This window comes from Octodon degus, unplaced genomic scaffold (genome assembly GCF_000260255.1).
Source record: "Octodon degus isolate 3935 unplaced genomic scaffold, OctDeg1.0 scaffold00002, whole genome shotgun sequence".
In the NCBI taxonomy this organism is placed as follows: Eukaryota; Metazoa; Chordata; class Mammalia; order Rodentia; family Octodontidae; genus Octodon; species Octodon degus.
Genome location: NW_004524578.1, coordinates 25,320,708 through 25,340,645, shown reverse-complemented (window position 1 = coordinate 25,340,645; position 19,938 = coordinate 25,320,708). Strand labels below are relative to the sequence as shown.

General features: G+C 39.0%; 1 protein-coding gene across 6 annotated transcripts in view; it reads right to left on the bottom strand.

Moving 5' to 3' along the window:
* Positions 1-19,938, bottom strand: part of Frmd5 (FERM domain containing 5) — a 362,213-nt gene that overhangs the window by 35,009 nt on the left and 307,266 nt on the right. The gene's annotated exons all lie outside the window — the stretch shown is intronic.

The window sequence follows — 19,938 nt, the reverse complement described above, 5'->3', positions numbered from 1 at the left end:
CTATTAAATAATGCATGTAGGTTTAGCAAAGTATACAAGTACACCGAAGCAGATTAGTATTTCCTTAGTGTGACACTTAGGATTACAGATAAATTCTTAGCTCCATTTTTATTTCTTCATTCTTCTGTTTCAAATTCTGACTTCTTTCACCTTTCCCATTCATACAAATTGCTCAATATTCTATAAGTGGTATTTCTGGTCTGATAATTAGCATGCATTCCTTCTTTTATTTTTTTCAATCTCAGCTTCACTTATTCCTGAGCTTCACATGCTCATTAATAAGACTTATCAAATGATGATTCCACATTTTCCTTTTTCAACACGAATGTGCATCTGCCAGCTGCTGGTGCTCTCTTGCTGTCTGCTGGGCTTCTGCTGCTGACCTCTTGCGCCTTTCAGAGGCTCCAGCACACCTGGCAGGACATGCTGGCTTCTGAGCTGCTCCAAGCTGAATGCTCTGCACCCCAGGACTTGCTTCTAACAGGAGTGAGAGTGTCTGCCTTCTGAAGCCTGGCTGCAGAGTGACTGGGCTGTCTCTTTCCGGACCTGAGCTCTGCTTGAGGATGCTTGTTTGCCCAACAGGAAGTTCTGTGCAGTGAGGAACAGGTACCTTTTGCCAACAGCAAGCAAGAAACTGAGGTCTTTTGCCAACAGCCATGCAAGTGCGCTGTATCGGAAGTGAATCCTCCACCCCACTCAACCCTTGAGGTGACTGCTGCCCCAGCTAGACTCCTGGCTCAGCCCCTGCCAAACCACCCAACCAAGCTGCTCCTGATTTCCCAACCACACACACTCTGAGACAGAGAAAAATCAGAAAATCAGTACCATTCACAAGAGCATCAAGAAAAAGTAAACACAGGAGTTAACCTAACCAAGGAAACTAAACTTTACCTCTATAAAGAAAACTACAGCACTCTGAAAATGAAAATCAAAGAGCACATGAGAAAATGGAACAAAACCCCCTCTTCCTGTATAGGCAGAACCCGGAGTCAAGATGGCCATATTTCTAAAACTGTCACATAGATTTAACACAACACCAATCAAAATACTGACAGCATTCCTTAAGAGAACTAGAGGAAACAATCCTAAAATTTATATGAAACCAGAAGCAACCCAAAATAGCAAAAGCAATCCTGGGTAACAAGAGCGAAGCAGGAATCATTACATCCTGAGTTTCAAGTTAAAACACACAGCTACAGTATTAAACAGCATGGTACTGGCGCAAGAACAGACAAGTGGATCACTGGGCAGAAGAGAATGCAGAAAAAACCCCAGGCACGATTAGATATCTGATCTTCGACAAAAGGGACAAAAACATACACTGGAGGAAAGATAACTAAGGCTGCTGAGAGCACTGGCCATCCATGTGCAGAGGATTGAATCTAGACCTCTATGTCTCACCATATACTAAGCTAAAATCAAAATGGATCAAAAAAACCTCACTGTTAAAACAGAAACAACCTGCTGGGTAATAACATGGGTAAAACTATTGAAGACACAGGCATAGGCAAGAACTTTCTGAACAGAATCCCAGTAATATCAAAAATCAACAGATAGGATATATGAAGTTAAAAAGCTTTTGCACAAGAAAGGAAATAATCAAAAAGTGAAGAAACAGACTACCGAATAGGAACATATTTTTCCAGCTACTTTTCAGACAGAGGACTAATATATAACATATATAAAGTGCATAAAAAGCCCTACCAAGTACAATCACAGTGAAAGGGAAAAAAGAATTAAATGTGCTATGTATGTATAATAGTTCTCTACAATGCATGTAATCATTATGAACTGTAAACACACATTAATAAAAATTTAAATTTTTTTTAAAAAAGAAGTTAAAAAATAGACTAAAGAATCAAAAACAGATAACTCAAATGAACACTTTTTAGAATAAGTACAAATAAGCAATAAATATGTGAAAAAATGTCCAGATGCTCTGGCCATTAGAGAGATGCAAATTTAAAAAAAAAAACCCTGAAATTCCAGAAAGAATGGATGTCATCAAGAAATCAAATAATAACAAATGCTGAAAAGGCTGGGGAGAGGGGGCACCTACATTTTCAGTAGGAATGTAAATTAGTACAACCACTAAAGAAATCAGTATGGAGAGTTTTCAGAAACCTAAAACTAGAATTTGTGTTTTACCCAGTTATTCCCTTTCTAGGTATCTTCCTGAGTAAAAGACATCTTATTACAGTGATCCATGCATGCCTGTGTTAAATGCCACGTGATTTCTTATATAAGAAATGCAAACTATAAATAAAGAACAGAATAAAAGATAGTAGGAGATAGATCTTTTGCAAATGGGAACAGAACGAAGAGGTGGAGGGAGGGGGAAAGGGGACAGGAAGGGGATGAAAACACTTGAAGTGTGCTCCGTGCCTGTACCAGCTCCCCATGAGACAAGTAATCATTATGTACTGCAAACTTGTACTAATAAAAATTTAAAACAAATAAATAAATGAAACTCTAAAAGAATAAATACTTGTTGCTTGAAGTTACATTTTGTGGTGCTTTGTTAGATAGCCAGAGATGACTGCAGCATCCCTGGGGAAGTAATGGGAATATAGTAAAATTCCCCTAAATTTCACTGGCCTGAACTAAAAGAAATCAGACCCTTTGTAGGTGATTGGAGGTTTCCATTGCTTCTGTTTTTAATTTTTAAAATTTGTTTTTTTTTAACTTTTGAATTTTTTTCAAAGAAAATGATTTTTATTGGTACATTTTAGGTGTACATAATGGTAACATTCATCACAGGGAATTTGTGCTTGTGCAGGACACAGCTTGATTCTTTTTTTTTCTCCTTTCCTTTCTTCTGCCTTCAAGCCTTCTTCCCTTCTCTATTTACAAAAGCTTTCTTTCCATTTTTTTGTTCTTTTCTAATTTTTAAAAACTTTTCTCTTCCTTTCCCCCTTGTTTTTGACTTTTTGAGACAGGGTCTCATTCTGTAGCCCAGACTGGCCTTGAACTCATATCCTCTTGCCTCAGTCTTCTGAGTTCTGGGATTAGAGCCATGTGTCACCACGCCCAAACTGCTTCTGTTTTTACACTGCAGAATAAAATAGGATTCCTGTGCACTTGATTATGTCAAACACCCACAGAAATGACACTGTTGAGGACACAGCCTCCAGGAGGTGGGAGGGACTACTAGCGGGAGATGCTAAGAGCGTTGGCCTTAGATAGCTGAGCAGTTCACAAGCAGAATGGAGTAGTCCCGCCCCTCCCGCCCCTCAGGCCTTGGTGCTCAAAGTGTGGCCCCACATCTCAGCAGTATCCTGGGAGCCTTCTGGAGACGCAGAATATTAGGCCACCCATACTTGCGCTGTCTCGCAGGATTCCCCAGGGAATTTTTATAAAGGTCAAAGTTTAGGCAGAACTGCTCTAATGAAGTTCAAAAGCATCTTTCTAACCACAGCAATCCAAGGGGAAGGTGAGTATGGTAGAGCAGAAGTTAAGAATGCTTCTCTGCCCTCTCACCAAACCCACTCTGCCCCAGTACTTGCCAAGAAAAACTGGAGGAAAAAAGACGTCACGCAGAGTGAATAATTAAGATGATCTACCAAGTCTAGCTTGTCTTCACTTTGCTTCCCACAGGGAAATGCCACACGGTGCGTGGGAGACACAGTGAGTGCGCACTTCTCTGCCTCTCCCTGTCTCCACTCCTACTAACTTCCTCAGGCTTGGCAGGATGTGGATGCAAACCTTAGCCCTTACTGAGCACTCCATGGCCTGGATTCCTGCACCTCTTTCTGGGGAGTTCAACTTGGGTGTCTAAAATTCAGGGATGATGAGGGGACCTGCCCCTGGGGGAGCTTGTCAGAGTCAGGAGCAGGTGTGTTCCTGCAGAGCTTCTCATACCCCCACCTCAGCTTGTTGAGGAGAAATACGGTCCTGACTGGGTGTCCTTATGGAGGGATGTGTGGTGGTGGCCTCAGGGGAGCTGGGATGGAAATAAGTCTTCTGTGGGGTTCAGAGGGGTCCTTTGGACTCATGGGGATAGGACAGTGTCAGGGAACTTGAAGGTAAGCTCCATGCTAACAAATGCAGAGTGAAGGAGGGCAAGCCTATCCTGAAGAAACAAGCCATAGTCTTTAAGGATAAGAAAGAATCTGCCAATGGCTTCAAGGGCCAGAGGGGCCTGAGGCACCCCTAACTTTCTGTCACAGTGACCTTCATTACACTTTGTTTTATTTAGTAAGGACGTAACTAATGACTTAGAGTTTCTAGTCATGAGATTACTTCCCGTGTGACTCATCCCGCGTGCTTAGACCCATTCGTAAGTCCCTGGCAGCACCTCACCATCCATGGACCTGAGGAAGACTATCCTGCTTCCTGGGGTCCATCCTCAGGGGCACTGTGTGCTGCACCATGAGGGATTTGCATGCTGGCTCAGGACAGGAGCCACAGAGCCTAATTCCCTCCTTTACAGCTGAGGATACAGAAGTTCAGAGATGTGAGGGATTTGTCTGAGGTCAAGCAGCAATCGGAGTTGAGGCCTTTGTGCTTTCCAATCTGTGGTAATTCAGTCAATTGTTACATTAGAGAGAAAGTGTCCTCACTAAGGCAGAACTATTTTCACCAGAAAGAAATGGTTATAGGCCTGAAGGAAAAATCTGACTTAAGGCAACAAACCTGCTTTTAAAGAAACTCTTTTCTTTTTAACGTTCTTTACCTTCTTGTGGCACCCAAAAGGCTTTGTTTTATCCTAGTTACTTATTTATCATCTTTTTGAGACAGGGTTTCAAGCTGGCCTTGAACTTGCTATGTAGTGCTGACTGGCCTCCAACTCTTAGCAATTCTTCTGTGCTGTGATTACAGGTGTGCACTACCATGCCCAGCATCTCTTTTTAAAAAGAATATTTTCAGCTCAGAGGACTAAGTGCCAGCTTAGGCAAGTGCAGAGACTGGGGTTTGAACCAGTTGTTTCCTCTGGACACACTGAGCTGGCCACCGAGACTGGGCATGGTGGTGCTCGCCTGTAATCTCAGCACAGGGAGGCTGAAAACAAAGAGGATCACTATGAATCTGAGCCGCATATTGAAACTTTATATCAAATATATTAAAACAAAACAAAAATTTAAAAAGAATATTTTATTTTTTTATTTTGCAGTACTGGGGATTGAACCCAGTGTCTTCACATTGTGCTACATTTTTTATTTTATTTTAAAGAGAAAAAAATTTCCAAAGATAATAGGATGACAATGGTTAGCACATTGCACACTATTATATTTAAATTAGTTACTCAGAGTATAAGATATTAGCATTTAATTGTCCAAACAATATTAGCATAAACCTTTTTAAATGAATTAAGAAAATTGGGAACATAACTGTCTATCTTAACTAATATTTATATTATATTATATTATATTATATTATATTATATTATATTTTATTTTTTTCCCCTCTTTTCCCTTATTCCAGTTTCTCCTTTTTTTTTTTTTTTTTTAAATGTATTTGGTTGTTACAGGGTCTCACTACACAGTTCAGGCTCATAGTGATCCTCCTGTTTTCAGCCTCCCCAGTGCTGGGACTACAGGTGTGCGCCATTACGCCTGGACTCTGTGGTTGGTTCAGCTGGCCCTGGGGGCAGGACTGGCATGGCATGTGGTGCCAGGGATTGAAGTACAGTACCTGCGCTTGCCCAAGCTTGCCTAAGCAGGTGCTTTAGCTGGCTATCTTGCCAGCCCCTCTCTTTCCTTTTGATGTTTCTTCCATTTTACAGCATCTATTGTACATTTTTGGATCTTATTTACTCTTCAGCTTCTCACACTAGGGAGACCATAGTATGTTTACACATGTGCGTTTCATTTATTTCACTTATGAGTAGGGTCTCCTGTTGCATCCATTTACCTATGAAAGTCTCCAGTTCATCCTCCTTTATGCTGAATAGTACTGAATTATATAAAAAGACCACATCTTTTTTATCCATTCCTTGGTTAATGGGCATTTGGGTCGTTTCCAAGATCTAGCTATACAAATTGTGCTGCTCTATGGGTATATATACACTGCTGTGACATAATGTTTTTAATTCTTCTAGAAGATGCTCAGAAGGAGAATTGCTGGGTCAAATGGAACCTTCAATTCTAGTTTTTTGAAGAGTATCCACATTGATTTCCGCAATGATTGCATGAGTCAACACTCCCACCAACAGTAAGAAGGGGTTCCTTTCCCCTCCAATGCTGCCTGCATTTGTTATTGGTTGATTTCTTGATAACAGCCATTCTTTCTAGGGTGAGATGGAATCTCAGTGTTGTTTTAATATGTATCTCTTGAATGACCAGTGACGTTGAACATTTTTTCATATATTTATTTGTTGTTTATTTCTTCATCTGAGAAGTAGGTAGTCTTCTCAGATGCCCATTTTTGGATTGGGTCTTTACATTTGAGAGTTCTAATTTTTATGAATTCTTCATATGTTCTCAATAGTAATCCTTTTTCTAGCAAACACTGTTCCCACCTTGTGGGTTGTCTCTTCACTGTTGTTGGTTCCTTTCACTTTGTAAAAGCTTTTTTAATAAGATGAGATTTCAGTTGTTGATTCTTTGTGATAGTTCCCGAGCAAGTAGGGTTTTATTCTTAAAGTCTTTGCCTACACCAGTGTCTCCAAGAGTTTTATCTAGTTTATCTTCCAGAAGATTTAACGCTTCTGTTTTAATATATAGACCTTTAATCTATTTTGGATTTAGTTTAGTGCATGGTGAAAGATATGGGTCCAATGTTAAAGTCTGGCATGTGCAGAGCCAATTTTTCCAGCACCATTTATTAAAGAGCCTATCTTTCTTCCAGTGAATGTTTAGCATCCCTGTCAAACATAAGGTGGTTGAGTATGCCCAAGAGTTGTTTTTGTATCTAATAATCTATTCCATTGATCTTCGGGTCTAGTTTATTTATTATTTATTTATTATTATTATTTTTTGCCAGTACCATACTACCTTTATCACAGTAGCTTTATAGTATAATTTTAAGTCAGGGATTGTGATGCTACCTGCCTTGTGTTGTTGCCCATAATTAATTGCCTTTCTATTCTAGGTCTCTTCAGGTTCCAAATGAATTTTAGTTTTGTTTTCTGTTTCTGTGAGATATGCTATTGGAACTGATTAGAATTGCAGGGGATGGGGAGATGGCTCAGTGGAATAAGTGCTTGCCTGGCAAACACAAGGGCCTGAGTTCAATCCCCAGTTCAAAAAAAAAAAAAAAAAAAAAAAAAAAGAAGAATTGCATTAAATCTGTATAACAGTTTTGTATGGCCATTTTCACTATCTTCACTCTTTCTTTTTATTTATTTATTTATTTATTTATTTATTTGTGTGTGGCCAGCTCAGCCCACCAGGGGGCGGGGCTGGCTGGCATGTGGTGCTGGGGGATTGAACCGCAGTCCCTGTGCTTTGCTAAGCATGTTCTAAGTAGGTGCTTTAGACCACTGAGCCATCTTACCAGCCCATATCTTCACTCTTTCTACCTAAGAGCAAGGAATATCTTTCAATTTTCTTTCTTTTTATTTTTATTTTGTATTTTTTTAGGGAAGGGTCTACAAGGTGTTCAGGGTCTCACTACTAGTTCAGACTCATAGTGATCTGCCTGCTTACAGCCTTCCAAAAGCCGTAATTAAAGGTGTGCCCTACCATGTCCAGTCTCAATTGTTCTCTCAGCATGCCCTGGGGGCGGGGCTGGCACAGCAGGCCTGGGGATTGAACCCCCAGCCCCTGCGCCTGCTTGCAGGTACTTTAATCTTCTGAGCTATTTGGCTGGCCCTTCAATTTTCTAATACCTGCTTCAGCCTGCTTTTTCAGAATGCTGTAGCTTTCAATGTGGAGTAATGTTATTATGAAAGGTGGTGGGTATGTCCCTAATTTCTCTCTCAATGAGTTTGATATTTAGGTACGGGACAGCTATTGATTTTTCAGTGTTGATTTTGTGTCCAGCTATGCCACTGAATTTGGTTATTAAATCCAGAAGTATTCTGGTGAAGTTATGGGGTTTTCTATGTAGAGAACCTTGTCATCCCCAAATAATAATTTAACTTCTCACTTTCCTATCACTTAAAAAAATTCTTTTGTCTAAATATTCTGGATAATGTTTTGAGAATTATATCGAATAAAAGTGGTAATAGTGGACATTCTTATTTTGTTCCTGATTTTAGAGAGAAAACTTTCAGTTTTTGTCCATTTAGTATGATGGCGCTGTTGGTTTAACATAGATGGCTTTTATCAAATAAAGACCATCTATTCTAATTTTCTGTAGGGTTTTATTATAAATGAAACTTTGTCACATGCTGTTTCGGCATGTATTGAGATGATCATATGATTTCTGTCCTTCATCTGTTAGTATGATATATTACATTTATTTATGTATGTTGAACCATGTCTGCATCCCTGGGATGAATCTCACTTGGTCATGGTGTATAATCTTGATGATTTGCTGCATCCGTTTGCTAGTATCTTGTTGAGGACTTTTGCATCTATGCTCATTAGTGAGACTGGCCTATAATTCTCTTTCTTAGTTGGGTCCTTCTCTGGTTTTGGTATCAGGGTAATGCTTGCTTCCAAGAATGAATTTGGGAGTATTGCTTTGCTTTCAGTTTCATTAAGGAGCTTGCTTTCAATTTCATTAAAGAGTTTGAGAAGCAGTGGTGTTATCTAAATTTCTTGTATGTAGAATTCAAAAGTGTGTCCATCATGGCCTGGGCTTTTCCTTGTGGACAGGTTTTAATTACATCTTCCATTTCACTGATTGGTACTGGTTTATTTAGGGTTTTTACATCTTCTTGATTCAGCTTTGGTACTTTATATGTATCTAAGCATTTCTCCATTTCTTCTGCATTTTCTATCTTATTAGAACACAAGTTTTCAAAGTAGGTACAGATGATCCTCTGGATTTCTGCAGTGTCTGTTGTGATTTCATCCTTTTCATTCCTAATGCTATGGATCTGAGTCTTTTCTTTCCTTTTATAGATAAGTTTAGATAAATTCATTGATTCTTTTTATTGTTTTCCTAGTCTCCAATGCATTAATTTCTGTTCTGATCTTTATAATTTCCTCCCTTGCATGAGCTTTTGGCTTAGTCTGCTCTCTCTTCTTTTTGTAGAAACTTGAAGTCACCATTAGGTTGTTTATTTGCACTTTTTCTGTTTTCTTAATATGGGTATTTATTGCTATAAATTGCTTTCATCATTTCATTAGTTTCAGTATATTGCATTCTCATTCTCATTTAATGTAGAAAGTGTCTAATTTCATCTGTGACTCATTGGTTGTTGTTCAAGAGGACACTATTTAATTTCCAGGTTTTTTATGACATTCTTGTGGTTTCTTTTGCCACTGATTCCATTGCATAATGCCATCACATTATGATCGGATGATATGCATGGGGTAATTTCAATTCCTTTACATTTACTTAAGTATGTTCCATGAACTAGTATGTGGTCTGTTTTGGAGAATGCTCTGTGTGTAGTTGAGAGGAATATGTATTCATTCTCATGTTATGGAATGGAACACTCTGTAGACATCTACTAAGTCTGTTTGTTCAAAAGTTTGGTTGAGGTCTAGTATTTCATTGTTGATTTTTTTTTTTTTTTTGCAATTAGGAAAGCCGTTTATTACTGAGCTCAGGCCCCTAGTCTGCTCTCACGCAGGAGAGGACCGAAAGGCTCATTGTTGATTTTTTGTCTAGTTAATCTTCCTTTTTATAGAGTAGTGAGAGTAGCAGAGTAGTGAGATTCCCCAATATTATTGTATTAATGCTTATTTCATTTTTCATACCCATTAATATTTGTTTTATACAGTTGGTGTTCTGGTACATGTTGCCTAGATATTTATGATTGTTATGTCTTCTCTTGGATTGTTCTCTTTACAAGGATGCAGTGACCTTCTTGTCTCAATCAGTCTTGGCTTGAAATTCACTTTGCAAATAGAATAGTTCACTTTGCTTTTTTTCTGGGTTCTTGTCACATGGAGTATTGTTTTCCAGCCTTTGACTTTCAGTCTATGAATTTCTTTTGGAATTATATGTTTCTTTTTGCAGCATATTGTTGGATCTTGCTTCTTGATCCATTCTGCCTGTGTCAATGTTAATTACTATATATATATATATATATATAATGTTATTTTCCTGTTGTTTGCTCCCCTTACCTCTTTATTCCCCCCATATTTTAGGGTTGTGTCTACAGGGTGTTCAGGATCTCATTACTAGGTTGGACTTGTAGGGATCCGCCTGTTTACAGCCTCCCAAGAGTTGCGATTACAGGCAAGAGTGCCATCATGCCCAGTTTCTCTCCCTCTCTCTCTCTCTTTTTTTTTTAACCTCCCTCTGTTTAATTGTTTGCCTTGCCTGGTAGATTCCTCTGTTGGGGTTGATGGAGTTGTAGACATTGTTATCACTTTTTATAATGCCCTTCAAAACATTCTGGAGTGCTGGTTTGTTGGTCAAAAATTTCCTCACATGTTCTTTGTCATGGAAGTGTCTTACTTCTCCATCAGTTTTTTTTTTTTTAATTTTATTTATTTGAGAGAGAGAGAGAGAGAGAGAGAGAGAGAGAGAGAGAGAGAGAGAGAGAGAGAGAGAGAGAGAGAGAGGCCAGCTCAGCCCACCAGGGGGCAGGGCTGGCTGGCATGTGGTGCTGGGGGATTGAACCGCGGTCCCTGATGCTTTTGCTAAGCTTGTTCTAAGTAGGTGCTTTAGACCACTGAGCCATCTCTCCAGCCCTCTCCATCAGTTTTGAAAAATAGTTTTGCAGGGTACATCAATATGGTTTGAAGGTTGTTTTCCTTGAGAATTTGAAATACTTTATTCCAAGCTCTCCTTTATATGTGATTTATTTCTTTTCCCTAACAGCTTTTAAGATTCTATTCTTTTTTTTTTTTATACAAAAGGATTTATTAAAAAACCAGTAAGACACTACTACATCATGACACTGTCACACTGGGCTTTTAACGTAAGACTTGCTCTATAATGCTGGGGTAAGGGCATAAAATACAAACTGATTCTGAAGCATAGCAATTAAGAAATAAAACAATAAAAGCAAATTTCTTTTAATGAAAACTCAGAATTAAACTTCAGAGGGTAAGATTCTATTCTTGGGTTGAATTTTTAGAATCTTGACTATGATATGCCTGGCTGTAAATTGTTTTTTGATCATGGCCATAGAATCCTATATTCCTCCTTTACCTGTATCTCAAATTATTTTTCTCTATCTGGGAAGTTTTCTGCCACAATGTTTGTGAACAGTATTTTTTTATATTGTTTGTGCTATTTCCTGCTTTTCCATCAACTCCAATCAATCTTAAGTTATCCTTTGCCACATCTATCAGCTGCTGTATTGATTTCTCATGATCCCTTGCTATTTTTAAGAAATCTTTTTTTACATGATTGCTAACTGCAAGCCTGTCTTCCATATCTGAGATTCTGTCCTCATACTGGTTTAATCTCCTGTGGATACTTTCAATAGAATTTTTATTTTCTTGGGTATCTGGTTGAATCTGCCTTATGGATTCCATTTCTATCCTATGCTGAGTATTAATGGCTTCCATAATTTTCTTAAGATCGTCTATTGTTTTGTCTACATCAGCTCTAGAGTCACTAAGCATGGTTTTCACTGTGAACACCATAACTGTAGTCATCTAAGAAATTGTTTCTGATTTGATTTTTTTTCTAGTGCCTCATTCAATTGTTGTGCTATTACCACTTAGGTCAGATGGGTGGCTTCAGATTGTCCCACCTCACTGTTGCCTGTATTTGCCTTTAGGAAGCTGGATGTCTGGGATTGCATCTTGTTTAAGTGTCTTCTCATTTTCTTTTCTTTTTAATTCCTGGGGTGATGCTTGTAAATTGCCTGTAGTGGGATGCTTTATTGCTAGTATTTATAGCCCTTAGGAAATGGGTACTTCTCTGAGATATCCTGGACTTGTAGCTGATTTTTCAGTTTTGAATCTGTTGCAAGATCCTGGCTCTTCAATTTGTTGGGACAGACAGTTGCTGTCTGTTTGGCTCCCCTGTTTTTTTGCATTGTACCATAGTATTTTCTGTGATCCTTAGTCAATCTCAGTCTTGGAATACCAGAAAGAACAGTTGTTTAAAATAATTATGTCACTTTTGGCTATAGCATCATCAGCAATGACAATAGTATCAAACAGCGCAGAAAATGACAAAATGAGCTAACTGTTAATTTACCTCCTTTAACCATATAAGCTAGATTTTTTTATTGTATAGCATAGCAAAATCTAAAACAAACTAGAAAACTACATGGCATACAAGTCCTTAATATGTCAATTTTGCCCTCAGATGTTAAAACTTAAAATGGGTTAGTGAGAAAACAGAGACATAGAAGAAGAATTAGAAATAAGGCTGAAAGACAAAAGGGGATCATGCTAACTATGGGAAACTTGTACAGAAGACTGAAGGGAAAGTGAGAAGAAAGAGATGAAAAGAACAAAAGAGAACCACTACCACAATGAGACTAGAAACTGCATTCACACTCATATAAAACCAGAATCGAACAAAGGAGAAAAATAACCAAAAACAAAACCACCACTGCCACCACCACCACCACAAAAACAGAACAAAACAAAAGAGCAAGAGAGAAAAAGAAAAAGTCAATTTCCAGACTTGTCTCTGCTGTCACTATTAGACAACATGTGGAAAGAGGATCCTGATCCATGTTGATTTATCCCAGCAGGTCAGCAGTAGCTTTTTGGTGTGGTAGTGGATAATCACAGTGAGCCTGCCTCTTGTGGCTGACACCAGACTTATTTAGCATGTAGCTGTCAGTGCACCTTCCACAGGCCTGAATTCAGCTGGGAGCCACTAGATTCTCAGGGAGTTTCTCTCTGCTGCTCATCACTCTGCCAACTTGGAGCTACCTCCCAGTCTTTTATTTTATTTTTTTTAACTTGGAGACAGGGTCTTGCTAAGTCACTAAGTTGCCTAGACTGGGCTTGAACTTGGGGTCTTTCTGTCTCAACTTTCCAGAGTGCTTGGATTATAGGCATGCACCAATACAGCTGGCTACCATTTCTGTTTTAAGATTAGTGTTGTTCTAAATGCATGGGAGTGTGGAATGGATCAGAATGGTTGAGAGGCTGAAAGACAGCCAAAGAAAACCTGAGTTCTTCTAAAACATATATACCTACCTCGAATACTGGCTTTGGCATAGTGCTTTTGGATACCAGATGGTGGGGCTGAAGCCACAGATGTTTCTAGATAAAAGAGTATGAGCTCTGGAATGCACTGGAGGTTCCTGGAGAATTTCTGGCAGAAGATCCATTGGTTCCACCTTTCCTCCAATAGATTCCTCACCACTGGCTTCCTCAATTCTATTTTATTATCATTTTGTTTGAAATGTCTTCCTCCCCCAGACTGCAAGTTCTTCAGAGTCAGAGACCATAAGCTATACATCCTGTGCGTATCCATCCCCCATTTACCTACCAATCCCCCATCCATCCTCCATCTAGTTCTTTTTAAATTTTTTTTACATTTATTTATTTATTTTGTGTGTGTGTGTGTGTGTGTGTGTGTGTGTGTGGCCAGCTCAGCCCACCAGGGGGCGGGGCTGACTGGCATGTGGTGCTGGGGGATTGAACCGTGGTCCCTGTGGTTTGCTAAGCTTGTTCCAAGTAGGTGCTTTAGACCACTGAGCCATCTCGCCAGCCCCCTCCATCTAGTTCTGACACATGCTGTTTGTGTGAGGCACCATCACTAATGGTGAATAATATATCACAGTGCCTACTCTTGTGGAGCTAACATTGGCAGGGGGAAGGAGGAATGACAAAATAATAAGTCAAAATGATAATGATGACTTACATTTACTGGGTATATCCTCTGTGTCCCATATTAACTGCTTCACATGAGATTTGACGTTTATCCTTTTAACAACTCTATGAAGTGGATGCCATCTTTGTCTCTGTTTCATAGATGAAGAAACTAAGTGCTCAGAGGTAGATATTGCTGCTTGCCCCATCACACAGAATGATTTGAAGTCTTTCTTATTTTTTAGCTTGAGGATTGACAAACGATAGTCCACTGTCATACTTTACAATGAAACAAAGTTTTTGTGGAAAACTGCTTTGTGTACTCATTTATGTATGACCTAGGGCTGCTTTCACACTATGACAGAACTGAAAAGCTCTACAGATACTATATGGCCCAAGCTTATAATACTTACTATCTGGCCCTTCATAGGAAAAGTTAGCCAGCTCATCTTTGCCTAACTCGGCCCAAATGAAGTTCACTGAAATATCAAATGAGCTAGTGACTCTATATGCTAAGGAATGACACAGTCATTCATTCTTGTAAATCTTTTGAATGCCTACGTCAGACACTTGGCTTACTCATATGGAAGGCTCTACTTGGGCTTAATTTCCTTCTATCACTTTATCCTTTCAAAGAGTTCATACACCTGTAGTCACTGTTAAAAGCTAAACCCAGTGTCTAAGTCCTATTTTCTTGGCCTTGTCTCAAGGGTAGATAAGACAATCTATTTATTACCTTAAAAATAATGAAAGAAATTAATCAGGATTTGGAAACTAAATTTATCCTCTGAGAAGAATCCAAGAGATAAACTGATGCACAGTTCTTCATTCCCACTTCATTCATCCTCGTCTCTCGGCTGGGTTTTACAGGAAGAGAAGAGGCAGTGGTGAAAGTTAGGACCAGTGTCACCTGGGAAAAACACACTTGACAGCTAAATTAGTTTGGCAGCAAGGTGGGATAAAGGCCTATGAGCTAGGAATGAATTATGGGTATCAAATGAGGTTGGCGCAGGTACCTGCTCTTTCAGTATCAGTAAAGCTGTGTATGAGGTAGACATAGCTAATTCCACAGTGACATAGGATGCCCCAGGGAGTGGGAGGCACTGAAACTAGAAAAAAGCCTCAGGTACCCTGAGGATCATATTATTGTCAAGGGTTGGACACTGTGCTCTATAGAAAATTGCCAAGGTGAAGACTGAAGTGGAAAGATATCACAAATGCATGCAAGTGGAGGGGAGCTCATGTCCCTGACAGTAACCTTCAACTGGGTGCTGACTTGGTAAGAGCCTGGTTCTGGTCCTAAACTGTGCTTACACAAACCATGTAATAGAGCCTTTGGTCAGTGCAAGCCTCAGGGCACATATTAAGAAGTGTAAGACCTAGCTGGGCATGGTGATGCACGCCTTTAATCTCTGCATTTGGGAGACTGAGGGAGGAGGATTGCTGAGTTTGAGGCCAGTCTAGACTACAAAGTGAGTTTAAGGCTAATGTAAACTACTATACTGCTATAGTGAGACCCTGCCCCCCAAAAAAAATCAACAAAGAGATAAAAGAGCATAAAACTTAGTACAGTGGTTAATTCTTGCATCAAATCTAAGGAGTAGATATGACTATCAACAAATTTACAAGTGAAGTACCAGAGAGGTTAAATATCTTATGCACAAGTCCTGTAGCTGAGAAGTAACACGAGTTGGACCTGAACATCAAGATCTGCGCAGCCTCTTGGATAGGAAGATCTGAGCATTCATATAATATAGTGACATCTAACATAAAATTGAACAAATCTTCCTCCTGAAGACCAAGATAACCATGTACTTTTACCCTTCAATCATCTTAGAAAGCCATGTGTTGGTGGTGCAGTCACTGACAGCATGCAGAGGTGCGTTAGGTCAAACCCTTTTAGCCCCAGGTTGGTTTGGTTTGGTGAAGTGGAAACTGGGCAATCCTGATGGTTGGTGGCAGAAGGTGGCACACTAGGCCCTCAACAAAAAATGTGTCATGCTTTTTCTGATATGCAGACAGGAGCACAGACTTCTGTGACTGTCCTGGCATCAGCACTTTTAATAGAGAGCCAGGGGTTCCAGCTGAGGCAAACTCTGGAATTCATAAATGGGGCAGTCCAGTAGAAAAAACTTGGATACACAGACACTTTCTCTTCGTTCAATGAGAAGAAAGATTTGTACTAATAGTGTTTAGACAAGATATTATGTCTGTATCTTGTACTATGAATAACTACTTTGAAGACAACAATATGCAATGTATTAATTATTGTAGCTGTTCTACTGACCTGTTTTGAAACTGTCTTATTGCTATTTCTTTCTCAATAAAATTTAAAAAAAGAAAAGAAAAGCTTTCTGGGTAAGTTATTAAACATAGTAGTTCAGTTGCTGGGATGTAGCATGTGAGGAAGAGAAGAAGGAGGGAAATGGGTCCCTGGGACCCAGCAAGTATCTGAAGTGAGAATTGAAGCCCACAGAAGAGCAAAGAACAAGACCTCAACTAAGAAGAGGTGGCAAGCAGCACTTTATCCTTGAGCCCTGAGCTACTGTAGGAGAGGCAGTTTGAACCGGCAGATGAATGGTAACTACTGGTGACCCCAGAGGTCTGCATGAATGTACCAGTGGAAGGGAGCAGTGGACACAGTGTACTGCAGAGGCTGGTTCAGATGTGCCCCAGGAGAAGGCCGTTGGCTGGTAGCCATCTTGGAGAGGGGCCAACTGAGTTTGGAACTCAGAGCAGCTATGGGCTGGCTCCATCTAGCAGTTTCCAGGGTCAGGGTGAGGTGGAACTGAGTTCAAGTTGTAGGTTAAGGAGCCAAGTTCAAGCTGGCAGGACACACAAGCAGTGCTGCAGGCTGAGCAAATCAGATTCCAGCCTCACAGCCAGAAACCAGTCTGAACTTCAGTGGAACTAAAGGTTCAGGCTTGCTGGGATTATCCACTGCCCTGCTGTAAATCTATGGCTGGCTTGTTGGGGTTAATCCACATGGATCTGGGTGCTCTATTCCTACCCAGTCTACCAGTGATGTGACATGCCCCAAAGTAGACAGTTTTTTCTTTTCTCCTCCCCCTATGCTTGTTTGTTATTGTTTTTATATGAGTATGAACATTATTTTTAGTTTTCTTGTTATTATGTTCTGCTTTAGTTTTTTTCCCCTCCTGTCTTCTTCACTAGTTTCCCAAAGTTTGCATAGATTTCCTTTAAACTCTAGCATTGTTTCTAATCTCTTCTTCCACCTATCTGTTTTCTCCCCTTAGTTCGGGTTAGAAAACAACCTCCAACCAAGGTTGATGTACCCCCATAAAATTGTCCTTCAGAACTGATGTTAAAATAAGATACTTCCATGACAGAGAACACCTGCATAAATTCATGATCACCAAACCAGCACTCCAAATGTTTTGAAGGACATTCTAGAAAGAGATAAAAAGGACTACAACTTCATGAACCATAACAGAATAAATCCACCAGGCAAGACAAGTAATTAAACAGAAGGAGGGAGGGGAGAAAGGAAGCAACAACAGGAAAATAACATGGAAAGGATAGTTAATACATATCAGTTATAAACATCAATGTTAATGGTCTCAATTCGCCAGTCAAGAGAATCAGAATGGAAGAATGGATAAAGAAGCAAGATCCAGCAAGAAACATAATTAACTCAAAAAGAAATTCATAGACTGAAAGTCAATGTCTGGAAAACAATATTCCACATGACAAGAACCCAGAAAAGCAGGGGTAGCTATTCTATCTGAAGACAAAGTGAATTTCAAGCCAAAACTGATTGAGACAAGAAGGTCACTACATCCTTGTAAGGGAACAAGCCAAGAGAAGAGATGACAACCATATCTAGGCAGCACATATCAGTGCATCCAACTATATAAAACAAATATTAATGGGAAGTAGTGGTGTTAGGTCTTCTATTCAATATAAATCGTAGAATATCCTCAAATCTTCACCAAAAGACTGCTAGATTTAATAACCCAATTCAGTGGCACAGCTGGACACAAAATCAACACTAAAAAATAAAATAAGCATTAATACAATAATATTGGGGAATTTAACTACTCTGCTGTCACAAAAAGAAAGACCAACTAGACAATAATCAACAATGAAATATTAGAACTGAACCAAACTTTTGAACAAACAGACTTAGTAGATGTCTACAGAGTGTTCCATTCCACAACATGAGAATGAATATACATTCCTCTCAACTGTACATGGGACATTCTCCAAAACAGACCACATACTAGTTCATGGAATATACTTGAATACATTTAAAGGAACTGAAATTACCCCATGCATATCATCAGATCATAATGTGATGACATTATGCAATCGACTCAGTGGCAAAGAAACCACAAGAATGTCACAAACACATGGAAATTAAATAGAACCCTCCTGAACAAACAAAGGGTCATAGATGAAATTAAAGAAGAAATTAGACTGTTTCTACAATTTCACAATATACTGAAACTAATGGGACATAATGAAAGCAGTCTTAAGAGAGAAATGTATAGCAGTAAATACCCATATCAGGAAAACAGAGCAAGTGCAAATAAACAACCTAATGGTGATTTCAAACTTCTAGAAAAAGAAGAGAGAGCAGGCTAAGCCAAAAGCTCATACAAGGGAGGAAATTATAAAGATCAGAACAGAAATTAATACACTGGAGACTAGGAAAACAATACCTAGAGAATCAATGAACTGAGTTGGTTCTTTGAAGATTAAATAAAATTGACAAACCCTTATTCAAACTTATCTATAAAAGGGGAGAAAAGACTCAGATCCATAGAGTTAGGAATGAAAAGGGTGAACTGACAACAGACCCTGCAGAAATCCAGAAGATCATCTGTACCTACTTTGAAAACTTGTATTCTAATAAGATGGAAAATGCAGAAGAAGTAGAAAGATGCCTAGATACATATGAAGTACCAAAGCTGAATCAAGAAGATGTAAAAACCCTAAATAAACCAGTACCAATCAGTGAAATGGAAGATGTAACTAATACATGTCAACAAAGAAAAGCCCAGGCCATGATGGACACACTTCTGAATTCTACGTACAAGAAATTTAGACAAGACCTAATACCACTGCTTCTCAGACTCTTTAATGAAATTGAAAGCAAGCTCCTTAATGAAACTGAAAGCAAAGCAATACTCCCAAATTCATTCTTGGAAGCAAGCATTACCCTGATACCAAAACCAGAGAAGGACCCAACTAAGAAAGAGAATTATAGGCCAGTCTCACTAATGAGCATAGATGCAAAAGTCCTCAACAAGATACTAGCAAACGGATGCAGCAAATCATCAAGAAGATTATACACCATGACCAAGTGAGATTCATCCCAGGGATGCAGACATGGTTCAACATACATAAATCAATAAATGTAATATATCATACTAACAGATGCAAGGACAGAAGTCATATGATCATCTCAATAGATGCACAAATAGCATGTGATAAAGTCCAACATCCATTTATGATGAAGTCCTACAGAAAATTGAAATAGATGGTCTTTATTTGATAAAACCATCTATGTTAAAACAATAGCCAACATCATACTAAATGGACAAAAACTGAAAGCTTTCACTCTAAAATCAGGAACAAGACAAGGATGTCCACTATTGCTACTCTTATTCAGTATCGTTTTAAAAAAAATTAGCCAGAGCATTTAGACAAGAGAAAGAAATAAAAAAAAAATGATAAGAAAGTGAGAAGTTAAATTATCATTATTTGGGGATAACATGGTACCCTACACAGAAAACCCTCAAAACTCCATCAAAAGACTTCTAGATTTAGTAACCAAATTCAGTGGCATAGCTAGACACAAAATCAGTAGCTGAAAAATCAAGTTATCCTGTATGCAAATATCAAGCTCACTAGGACAGAAATTAGGGACACAACACCTTTCACAATGACATGCAAAAAAAAACCCCAAAAAACAAAACAAAACAAAACAAAAACACAAAGAAATGAAAGAAATACCAGGAAATCAATCTAATGAAGGAAGTAAATGACCTTTACTTTGAAAACTATAGTAGTCTGAAAAAAGAAGCCACTCAAGAGGCTGTGGCATAAGAGTTACTGTGAGTTTAAGGCCAGTCAACATGGGCTAAATTGTGAGTTCAAAGCTAGCCTGTACTACATAATGAGGCTCTCTCTCTCTCTCTCTCTCTCTCTCTCTCTCTCTCTCTCTCTC